Source organism: Hippopotamus amphibius, chromosome 2 (assembly GCF_030028045.1).
Source record: "Hippopotamus amphibius kiboko isolate mHipAmp2 chromosome 2, mHipAmp2.hap2, whole genome shotgun sequence".
NCBI classification, from domain to species: Eukaryota; Metazoa; Chordata; class Mammalia; order Artiodactyla; family Hippopotamidae; genus Hippopotamus; species Hippopotamus amphibius.
The window spans coordinates 51,148,158-51,158,403 of record NC_080187.1 but is presented as its reverse complement, the minus strand read 5'-3'; positions in this window follow the sequence as shown (position 1 = coordinate 51,158,403).

Genomic DNA, 10,246 nt, shown 5'->3' with positions numbered 1-10,246 from the left:
TAGGAAGCCCCCATGTATCTTTTTTCTGAATGTGATTTTAGATTCATTGTGTTTGCTAATATTTTATTTAGAAAGTTTGCAATGATATTTATGAACAATGCTGGTCTGTATATGTCTTTATATCTGGTTTAAGTATCAGTTAATATTTGCTTCCTAAAACAAATTATATTTGAGTGAAAAGAGCCAGATTAAAAAAATGATTAAAATAACAGCAATGATAGTAAGGACTATTAAGAAAAATAAAACATGGTAAAGGGATAGGAGATGATGAGCATTGCTGCTTTAGAACAGCGTGACCAGTTTAGGCCCTGCTGCACTAGAGGAAGTGCTCAGGGAAATCCTTTCTGTTGAGGTGATGTTTCAGCAGCAATCTGGATGAAATGAGAGTGAGCCACATGGGAGTGGGTACAGTAAGGGCAAAGGCCCTGAGGCAGGAGTGCTCTCGGTGGGTGCTCAAGGAATACTGTGAATAGAATGGAGCGAGCAAAAAAAGATTGATAGGCTATAAGAACAGGGAGGTGGCCAGGGGCCAGATCATACACGGTTCTTGCAAGGCTCTTGGGTTTATTTTATTCATTTTTTTATTGAAGTATAGTTGATGTACAGTACTATATAAGTTACTGGTGTACAATATAGTGATTCACAATTTTTAAAGGTTATATTCCATTTATAGTTATTATAAAATATTGGCTGTATTCCCTCTGTTATACAATATATATTTGTAGTTTATGTTAATACATAATAGTTTGTATTTTATCCTCTGCCCCTATTTTTCTCCTCCCCCACCCCCACCCTGGTAACCACTAGTTTGTTCTCTATATCTATGAGTGAGCTTCTTTTCTGTTATATTCACTAGTTTGTTGCATCTTTTAGATTTCATATGTAAGTGATATCATACAGTACTTGTCTTTCTCTGACTTATTTCACTTAGCATAATGCCTTCCAAGTCCATCCATGTTGCTGCAAGTGGCAAAATTTTGTTTTTTTTTTTTATGGCTGAGTAATATTTCTGTGTGTGTGTGTGTGTGTGTATTTTCTTTATTCAGTCATCTGTTAATGGACACTTAGGTTGCCTTCATATCTTGGCTATGATAAATAATGCTGCTGTGAACATTGGGGTACATGTATCTTTTCAGACTAGTGTTTTCGTTTTTTTTCAGATGTATACTCAGGAGTGGAATTGCTGGGTCATATGGTAGTTCTATTTTTAGTTTTCGGAGACGCCTCCATACTCTTTTCCACACTGGCTGCACCAGTTTACATTCACACCAACAGTGTAGGAGGCATCTAAGCCCCTGGGTTTAGTCTACGTGTGATGAGACCCAGTTGGTTTGAGCAGGGGGTTAACATGATTTTGCCATGTTAATAGAAGCCTATTAACATTCTGCCTACTGGTTGGAGGGGGAGGTGGAGAGGAGAGAAAATAGGAGGCTGCTGCATTAATCCAGATAATGACAGTGGTGGCTTGTTCTAAGGTGGCTGCAGAGGAGGTCATGAGTAACATGGTTGGATTCAGATGCGGTTCCTGCCACAACTGCTTATGTCCAGGAGGTGGTGCCACTGACCTAAGAAAATGAAGTTTCTGCCGCTTTTTTGTAAGTTTCTAGCCAATTGGTGACCGTTCTTTGAACAAACACCTGTGTTCTATGTTCCAGACACTCTGTAATGGGTAAAGAAGTGAGTGAGACAGACATAGTCCCCACCCACAAAGGCACTCACAGAGGAGCAGGGAAGAGCAGTGGATTAAAGATACTATATAGCACAGTGTGATAGGTGTTGTAAAAATATTCAAGGAATCATACAGCAGTGAGCAAGTCGTCCTGGGAGGGGGCACAGAAGATTGCAGAGGGTTTCCACAGGCAGAAAGGGCGTCACGGGCAGAGAATGAAGTGGCAATGGGAAAAGATGTACTTTGCAGAGAAAAGAAGGTGTCCAGAGCAGTGAGGAGTTGCAGAAGATGAGGCAGGATGAGAGTTAGAACCAGACATGCAAAGGCCCTGGCACAGCTGGCTAAGGCGATTGGACTTTATCCTGGAGGCACTTTATCCTCTGTGAGCCCCTAAAAGAGCTCAGAGGCAGCAGGGAGCATGGGTTAGAGTGGAAAAAACTGGAAATATGAATCCCTGTTGAAATGTTATTACCATCAGGAAAGATTTTAGAATTTCAGAACAAAGATAATAATTGCAGCACAATTTGAAATACCAAGAAAAAATAATGTCTACTGTCCAGCAAGAAAACTAGTTAAAATATTTTGCGTTAAAATTTTTAAAAATCATATATGTGAGAGAATAGTATGTTGCCATTAAACGTTCTCAAAAAATTCTTACTGGCTTGGGGAAAAGTTTATGATAGGATGTGAAATGAAAGAAGTAGGATCTAGGAATATAGCAGAATACACAATACACAGCCTGAAAGGAAACATACCAAAAAGTTCCCAATGGTTCTCTCTGGAAACTGAGACTACAAGTGATTGCCATTTTTTCTTACTTTTCTAAATTTTTGAAAAATTTCACATGACTATGCATTAGATTTATAATCAGAAAAATAAGTTATAAAGAAAAATTAAAAAATAAAATAAGGACTTAATATAATTGAAAACCCTGGCCTTAAGAACCTGATTTAGAGGACTAAATACTTTGGAAGCAGAATTGGGAGAGCTTGCTGGCTGATAGGATGTGGGAGGAAGAGAACAAGATGACTAAAGCACCACCTCTTCAATTCCGTCTCCATGGAGCAGCCGGAGCAGTCCCGCTAAAACATTCCTCCGGCCCGAACTCTCTGATGGCTCAGAATAAAAGCCAGAATCCCAGAGTCACTTACAGGGCCCCACAAAACACTCCTGCCCCACCCTGGGGTTATCTCTGGCTTGGTCTTCTCTTACCCTCTCCTTTCTTTCCTTCCTCCGTCTGCTCAGGCTGCTCTGACTTCCTCCCTATTTCTAAACATGTTCTCATGTTCCTACCTCAGGGCCTTTGTACCTGCCCTCTCCCTTCCTGGAATGCTTTCTGACCTCTTGCCTCCTCACCTCCATCAAGTCTTAAGTGTTCCTTTATCAGTGAAGACTTTTCTGCCCACCCCCGCAAACCGCACCCTCTGGCACCCCTGTGGTTTCCCTGCTTAATCTTTCTCCCTAGCACATGTCACGATTTCAAATAACTATGTATTTTACTTACTTGTTTATTTTTTGTCTCTTCCACTAGAACATAAATTGTAGGAGAGCAAGGATTTTTGTCTGTATTGTTTGCTGTGATCTCCCCAGTTCCTGGCACAGAATTAACCCTAAATTAATGCTACTTGACTGAATGAATGACTAATCTAAATAAAGAACCCAAATGTTCCATTTACCACCAAAAGACCATCAGCTTTACCATTGTTTAGTAAATGCCATCAGATGGCTAGACTTCTTGGTGCATTTAGAGTCCATTTTATGGAATTCCATTCCCACATGATTTGTTTGTTGGCTTCTTTGTTTTCAGGAATAACAGAACTCTATTTGTGGCTTAGAGATTGGGGCTGCTGGTGGGAAACTGAGGTGGGGAACCCGCGAGAAGAGAGGCTGGGGTTGCTGGGGCTGATGCCTCCTTGAGCCTGTGAAAGTGCGCGGTCCTTGATGTGCTCAGTCCAGCACGATGCCCTGGACACTCAGGTAGCAGTTGTGGGACTGGCTCTGGTTGGGGAAGCGTGAGTTCCAGGGTGGTGTCAGTGGCTTCCCCTTGCAGGTTTTCTGGGCATCGATCTCCAACATCCTCTGAGAAGGTGACTCCGGGCCTGTGTCAACACATCGCCCGGGTGAACTGTGTTTGTGGCTCCCTGGGCACCCCTTCCTTCTAGTGTCCAAAGCCGAAGAGTCCCAGCCCAGAAAAAACATCCCCCCACCCTCACCCCTGCCACCAGCGGGATTGGCTGGGACCCCTGGAACCCTGGCCAAGGAGAACCACTGTGCTGGATGGAAGGTTCTGGAACTCAGGGCGGGGTTGGTGGAGACCCTTCTCCTGCCTCCGGGCTCCAGCCAGTTGTTTCCTCCCCACCTGACCTATTTTTGTATGGAGGTAACTTGAGCAAAGCAGTAGAATGGGAACGGTTTATTCCACGTTCTCTTCGTCACCCACTGTGAATAAGCCAAGGGAAGAGCAATTGACTATTTTCTCTTTTACTAAAGAGAAGTGAGGATAACATAGGCCCTGAGCAATACATAGGGAGTGAAACCTAGACCGTGCCAGCCCTCAGCCTTATTTCCCTCTAGAATCAGAATCATGAAGTTTATTGAATTAGTTGCTGTATTCCCATAAGGCCCACCAGGGGGCTGTAGAATATCACAGATGGCCCGGCAATCAGTCCTGGCCTGCAGGAGGCCTGAGAGCCCGGCACATTGCGGAGACGCCTGGCTCACCTCCAGGTAGGCTGGTTCTGAGTATCCTTGAGGGGACCCCAGACCATGCCGGCCACTGAGACTCTCCTGGGACAATCACTGGTGACACCCATGGAGTGCTTACCACAGCCAGGCACCGTACCACGTCCCTCATCTGTTTCTCAGTAACTCTTCAGAGCCAGCCTCCAAGGTGAGCCCTGGTAACATCCCATTTTTTAGATGAGGATACTGAAGCACAGTGAGGAGATGAAGTAACTTACCAACGCCTCTGTGTTGGTGAGGGCCTAGGTAGTAAAGCAACCAGGACTCACCATGCACTTACCCACCTTCCAGCCACACAACTGATTCCAGGCCCTTGCTGTGAGCACCCACGTACAGATGGTACCTCTGGTCTAGCCCTGCATCCTCAGTTTCCAGCACAGTGGCTGGCATCAAGCCGTGCTCAGAATTTGGAGAAAGGAATTTGGACTAAGGAGGACTCAAAGATGAGCATGGAAGCTGGCAATTAACAGCACAGGTGGAATTTACCTGTGTCCTCCTCTAGAGCTCTTCTTTAGTGAAGAGTGAAATAAATGAAATAACATGAAGTTGCAGATGGACTTGCTCCCATCTGGACTGCATGGGCCTCACAACCTAAGTCTAACCAACCTCTCCTGACACACCGTGACTTGGCTGTGCTCCCTGTGGCCCCAGACATCCTGTTCTTACTCCGTGCTCTAAGATGACTGCATATCCATCTCCCTGGCCCTCTGCCCTCACCACCCACCAACAAATCCCCCTGCCACCAAGCCCCCTGTAGGTGACATCTTGTGACAGGCATCCTGCTTGGCAGTGCAGATACCTGTGCACGTGTAGGCCATGCCCTTGACCTGCAGGAAGAGTGGGTGGTGCTGCATAGCCAGGATTGAGTTGAAATCATCTCTCTGCTACTTTGGGCAGCTCTGGCACTTTGGGCAACCCTACCCCACCTGAGTTCAGATTCTTCATCAGTATCTGCTTTGTGATATTGCTGTGCGACCAAATGATGTAACATACATGCAACTCGTCTGCCTGGCATCTTAGAGGTGGTCAAAGAATGCAAGTTCTCATTATGACTGTTAGTCGGGCTGATTAGAATTGATCAGACCCTGGTGAGCGGCAAGTGTTTTGTTTTGCTCTGAGCCCTGCCATGAGGCCAATGTACTGAAGGGACCCTCAGATGTCACCCAGAGTGCATCTCTCTTCTCACCTCACCAAGACAAGCCCTGGGGACCCCACAGAGCTTGCCCCCCTAGTGCTATGAAAAAGACTCACCAAGATTTGTTGGCACTTTGCTCCCAAATGGGCCATAAAAAGATTACTGTTTAATTTTATTAATAGAGATTTGCAGGCCAACCCTCCACAAGTAAGCTTGGAGATGGCCCAAGCCAACGGGAGAAGCTGGATTGGAGCAGGTGTGCTGGTAATGGGGTAACAACCAGCTCTCTGGAGGAAGCATGCAGGTGTGTGTGTGCGTAACCACACATATATACACATGTATGTACATGTGTGTTGTAAATACACACCTAGCCCAGGACTCAGAGAGGCTGGAGGAGGGGGGATCTGGGGGAGCTGCTGGACGGTCTTTACCCTGAGCCGACAGTGGGAACCAGCGGCCCAGCGACACTGCAGCAGCAGCCAGCTCTCCACTGCGTTTTCTGGCATTTTGGCTGATGCTTCATATCTGCCACCCAGATCTCACTCAGACTTCTCTTGTGGCCAACCCTAATTCGGAATCACGCAGGGAAGGGATGTCTGGAAAACCAAGTTCCAGCTTAGCTAAGTTGACATGGTGGAAAATCACCACGCCATGCTTCCATATTACCAGGTGCTTTTGGATCCCCTTACCACATTTTCCAGCCCTCTATGCCTCTGCATGGACTCTTCTCCCCAACCATGGCACCTGGCAAACTCCTATAGCACCTTCAAAACCCTGCAGAGATATGACCTCCTCCGAGAAGAGTTCCCTGACATTTTCCCTCCAGGACCAGTTCTATACTTTGTCTGTAATGCCTGCCTCTGTTGCACATGTTAATGCTTCAAGGACAGACTCTCTAATCTTAAGAACTGAGCCAACCTGTGCCTATTTTACAGATGAAGACATAGTTGCGCAGAATATTATTTAACTTGCCCAGGGTCACACAGGGAGAATATAATTAATACAACAGCTGAGCTATAATTCAAATCTTTGCTGTGACTCTTCTTCCAATTATAACCCACTGTGACTACAAAGTTGAGAAAAATTTGGCCCCTACGCATAAGAAACTCTATTTAGTGGAGAAAGAGGATGGTCATTAGTTAGGCAGCTGGTAAGATGGCCAATAGGAGCCGTGTGTGGAGTGGGCTCTGGGAAAGGGGGTGCAGAGTACTCATGAGGCTATGCTTCCCACCTTTTGCCTCTCACGCTGTCACTCTCAGCCCTCCAGGAACGGCTTCTCCCAGCCTAGCAGAAGTGATGGGGAACCAGCAGTTTTCTGTGCTTCTCTGCTCAGCCCTCACAAAGACCCTGGAGGTGGCCCAAGGCTGAGGTCACAGCAGTGTGCTCAGTCTGCCCCAGGCTGCTCCCAGCCTGGCCAGTAGGAAGATGAGATTCCCCCCTACCCCATCCGTCAGCAGCTGGGATTACACAAAGGAGCAGTAGCCTGGGAGCCAGGGAGGGGGGTTATAGCTGACTACTCACTGTGTGGCTTCGGGTGTGTCCTATTCCTATTTAGGACTTTTATTTTTGTGTTGTGGCTTGTGGAATCTTAGCTCCCTGACCAGGGACCGAACCTTTGCCCTCAGCAGTGAAAGTGCAGAGTTCTAACTGCTGGACCACCAGGGAAATCCCCATGGACTTTTGTTTCCTTATTGGGAAAACAAGGGACTTGCAGTGGGTGGCTAAGATTCCTCCTTCAATCGATCACCATCTGGGATTCTAGGTCTGGATTTGGCAGTTCTAATGGTACGCCACCAGAGGGCGCCAACCCCTAGCTCCTGCTGGTAGTGGGCGCTCAGAGCAGGTGATGAGGAGGGTGAGCTGAGTGTGATGGAATGAGTGGGCTTGTGTGGAAACAACTGGGGGAGTGTGTGTGTGTTTGTGCATATGTGCTCGCGCAGCACCAAAGCTCTTACCACCATCTACATTCACAACTATTGCACTTTACCCCACTGGAGTGAGTTCATCTCCAGCCACTTGCTGCCTCCCTGTCTCTGCTCCAGCCTCACTGGCCTCCAGCTGTCCTTGCAAGATCAGGCCTCAGGGTCTTTGTGTATGCTGTCCCTTCAGCTTGGAAGCCTCATCCCCTAGAGATCCATAGGGCCCCACCTTACTTCCTCTCAGTGAGGCCTTCTCTAGCCTTTCCATATAAAATACTACCTCCAGACTCATTCCATGCTTGTGTGTTTTTATCTTAAAAATTTGGTAAAATATACATAATATAAAATTTACCATTTTAACCATTTTTAATTATAAAGTTCTGTGGCATTAAGTACATTCCCATTGTTTTGCAACCATAACCACCACGCATCTCCAGGACCTTTACCATCTTCCCAAATGGTAATTCCACACCCACTAAGCAATAACCCCTCATCCTGCCCTACGCCAGCTCCTAGAAACTACCATCTTCTTTCTGTTTCTATGAATTTATCTACTCTAGAGATCTCATTAAAGTGAAGTCATGCAGTATTTCTCCTTTTGTGACTGGCTTATTTCACTTAGCATAGTTGTCTTCAAGCTTCATCCATGTTGTAGCATGTGTCAGAATTTGCTTCCTTTTTAAGGCTGTATAATATTCCATTTTATATATATACCACATTGTTTATTCATTCGTCCTTTGACAAATACTTGGGTTGCTTCCACTCTGACTATTGTATATAAAGCTGCTATGAACATGGGTGCATAAATATCTGTTCAAGTCCCTGCTTTCAGTTCTTTTTCTGTGCTTTATTTTTCTGTATAGCATTTATTATCATCCAGTAGCTCTCCCTCTGCTCCCAACTAGAGATGCAAATGATTTTTGCTAAGAAAAGATAATCCCAAAGTTATAGTCATAGGACCTTAAAAGATAATTAACCAATTATATATAACCTAGTAATTTCATTCTAATTCCTTTTTTAAAAATCTATAAATCTTGAAAGTACTCTTTAGACCAGTTTTACTATCTTACTTGCTTCATCACTAATGAGTTAATAAATCTTTGATATATGTTCATTCTATATTTGTGAGTTGGATTTTTGTTTTTTAATTATTTATTGTAGTTGATTTACAATGTATTAATTTCTGCTATACAGAAAAGTGATTCAGTTATACATATATATATTGATGCATTTTTAAAAATATTTTACATTATGATTTATCATAGGATACTGAATATATAGTTCCCTGTGCTATACAGTAGGACCTTGTTGTTTATCCCTTCTATATATAATAGCTTACATCTGCTAACCCCAACCTCCCACTCCATCCCTCCCTAACCTCCTTCCCCTTGGCAACCACAAGTCTGTTCTCTGTGTGTGTGATTCTGTTTCTGTTTCACATATAGGTTCATTTGTGTCATATTTTAGTTTCCACATGTAAGTGATGTGTGATATTTGTTTTTCTCTTTCTGACCTACTTCACTTAATATGATAATCTCTAGTTGCATCCATGTTGCTGCAAATAGCATTATTTCATTCTTTTTCATGGCTGAGTAGTATTTCACTGTATATATGTACTACATCTTCTTTATCCATTCATCTGTTGATGGACATTTAGGTTGTTTCCATGTCTTGGCTATTGTGAGTAGTGCTGCTATGAGCATAGGGGTGCATGTATCTTTTTGGATTAGAGTATTTTTCCTGTTCCAAGCCAAGGGAGGGGAACCCCAAGAGAATCACTTGTGAAGTTTGGGTGCCCGAGCCCTCCCCCCACACTGGTGACCATCTTATCGGAGGGACCAGCTGGTGGAAAGCACTGTTGGCGGAGACATGGTTCATGGAATGGCCACGTGAGAGAGGTCACGCGTGCTTGGCCTTGTGCCCTCTCCCTCTGAGGGGTGTGGGAAATGGATGTCACACGAGTCTGCTTGCTGGTGGGACTGGGGGCTGCAGCCTTGCTGGGGACATAGCTTGGGTTGAGGATGCATACACTTTAGAAAACTGTGGCCTAAGGGGCGGGTGGGAGGATGAGGCCAAGGGCTGGAGGGACCCCCAGTGCTTGGGGGCTGCTCAGTGTTTGTCTGCATGGAGCCCCTAGTCAATGAACTGGATCAGCAGAAGGACCCAAACAGTGAGAGAAGGACCCAGACAGGGAGAGAGGCCTGTGACCTTTCCAAGCCCCACATCTAGGGTTGGGAAATCTCTGCCCAGCGCTCACCCGTGCCCTTTCCTTAAAGGAGCCATGCAGAGAGGGAGGGAGAGAGGGGGAAAGCTAAGCCCCACTCCCCGCACCTGCAGTCAAAGTCTAATCTGGAGGTTGGGCAGCTTTTTTCTTTTTTTAATTGAAGTATAGTTGATTTACAATGTTGTGTTAATTACTACTATACAGCAAAGTGATTCAGTTATACATATACTGTACATACATTAAAAAAATTCTTTTCCATTATGATTTATCATAGGATAGTGAATATAGTTCTCTGTGCTATATAGTAGGACCTGTTGTTTATCCATTCTATATGTAATAGCTTACAACTGGTAACCCCAACCTCCCACTCCATCCTTCCCTGACGCCCCTCCCTCTTGGCAACCACCTGTCTGTTCTGTTTGTGATTTTATCTCTGTTTCATAGATAGGTTCATTTGTGTCATATCTTAGATTTCACGTATAAGTGATATCATAATGTATTTGTTTTTCTCTGCATACATGTTCCTCCAAATGGCATTATTTTGTTCTTTTTTATGG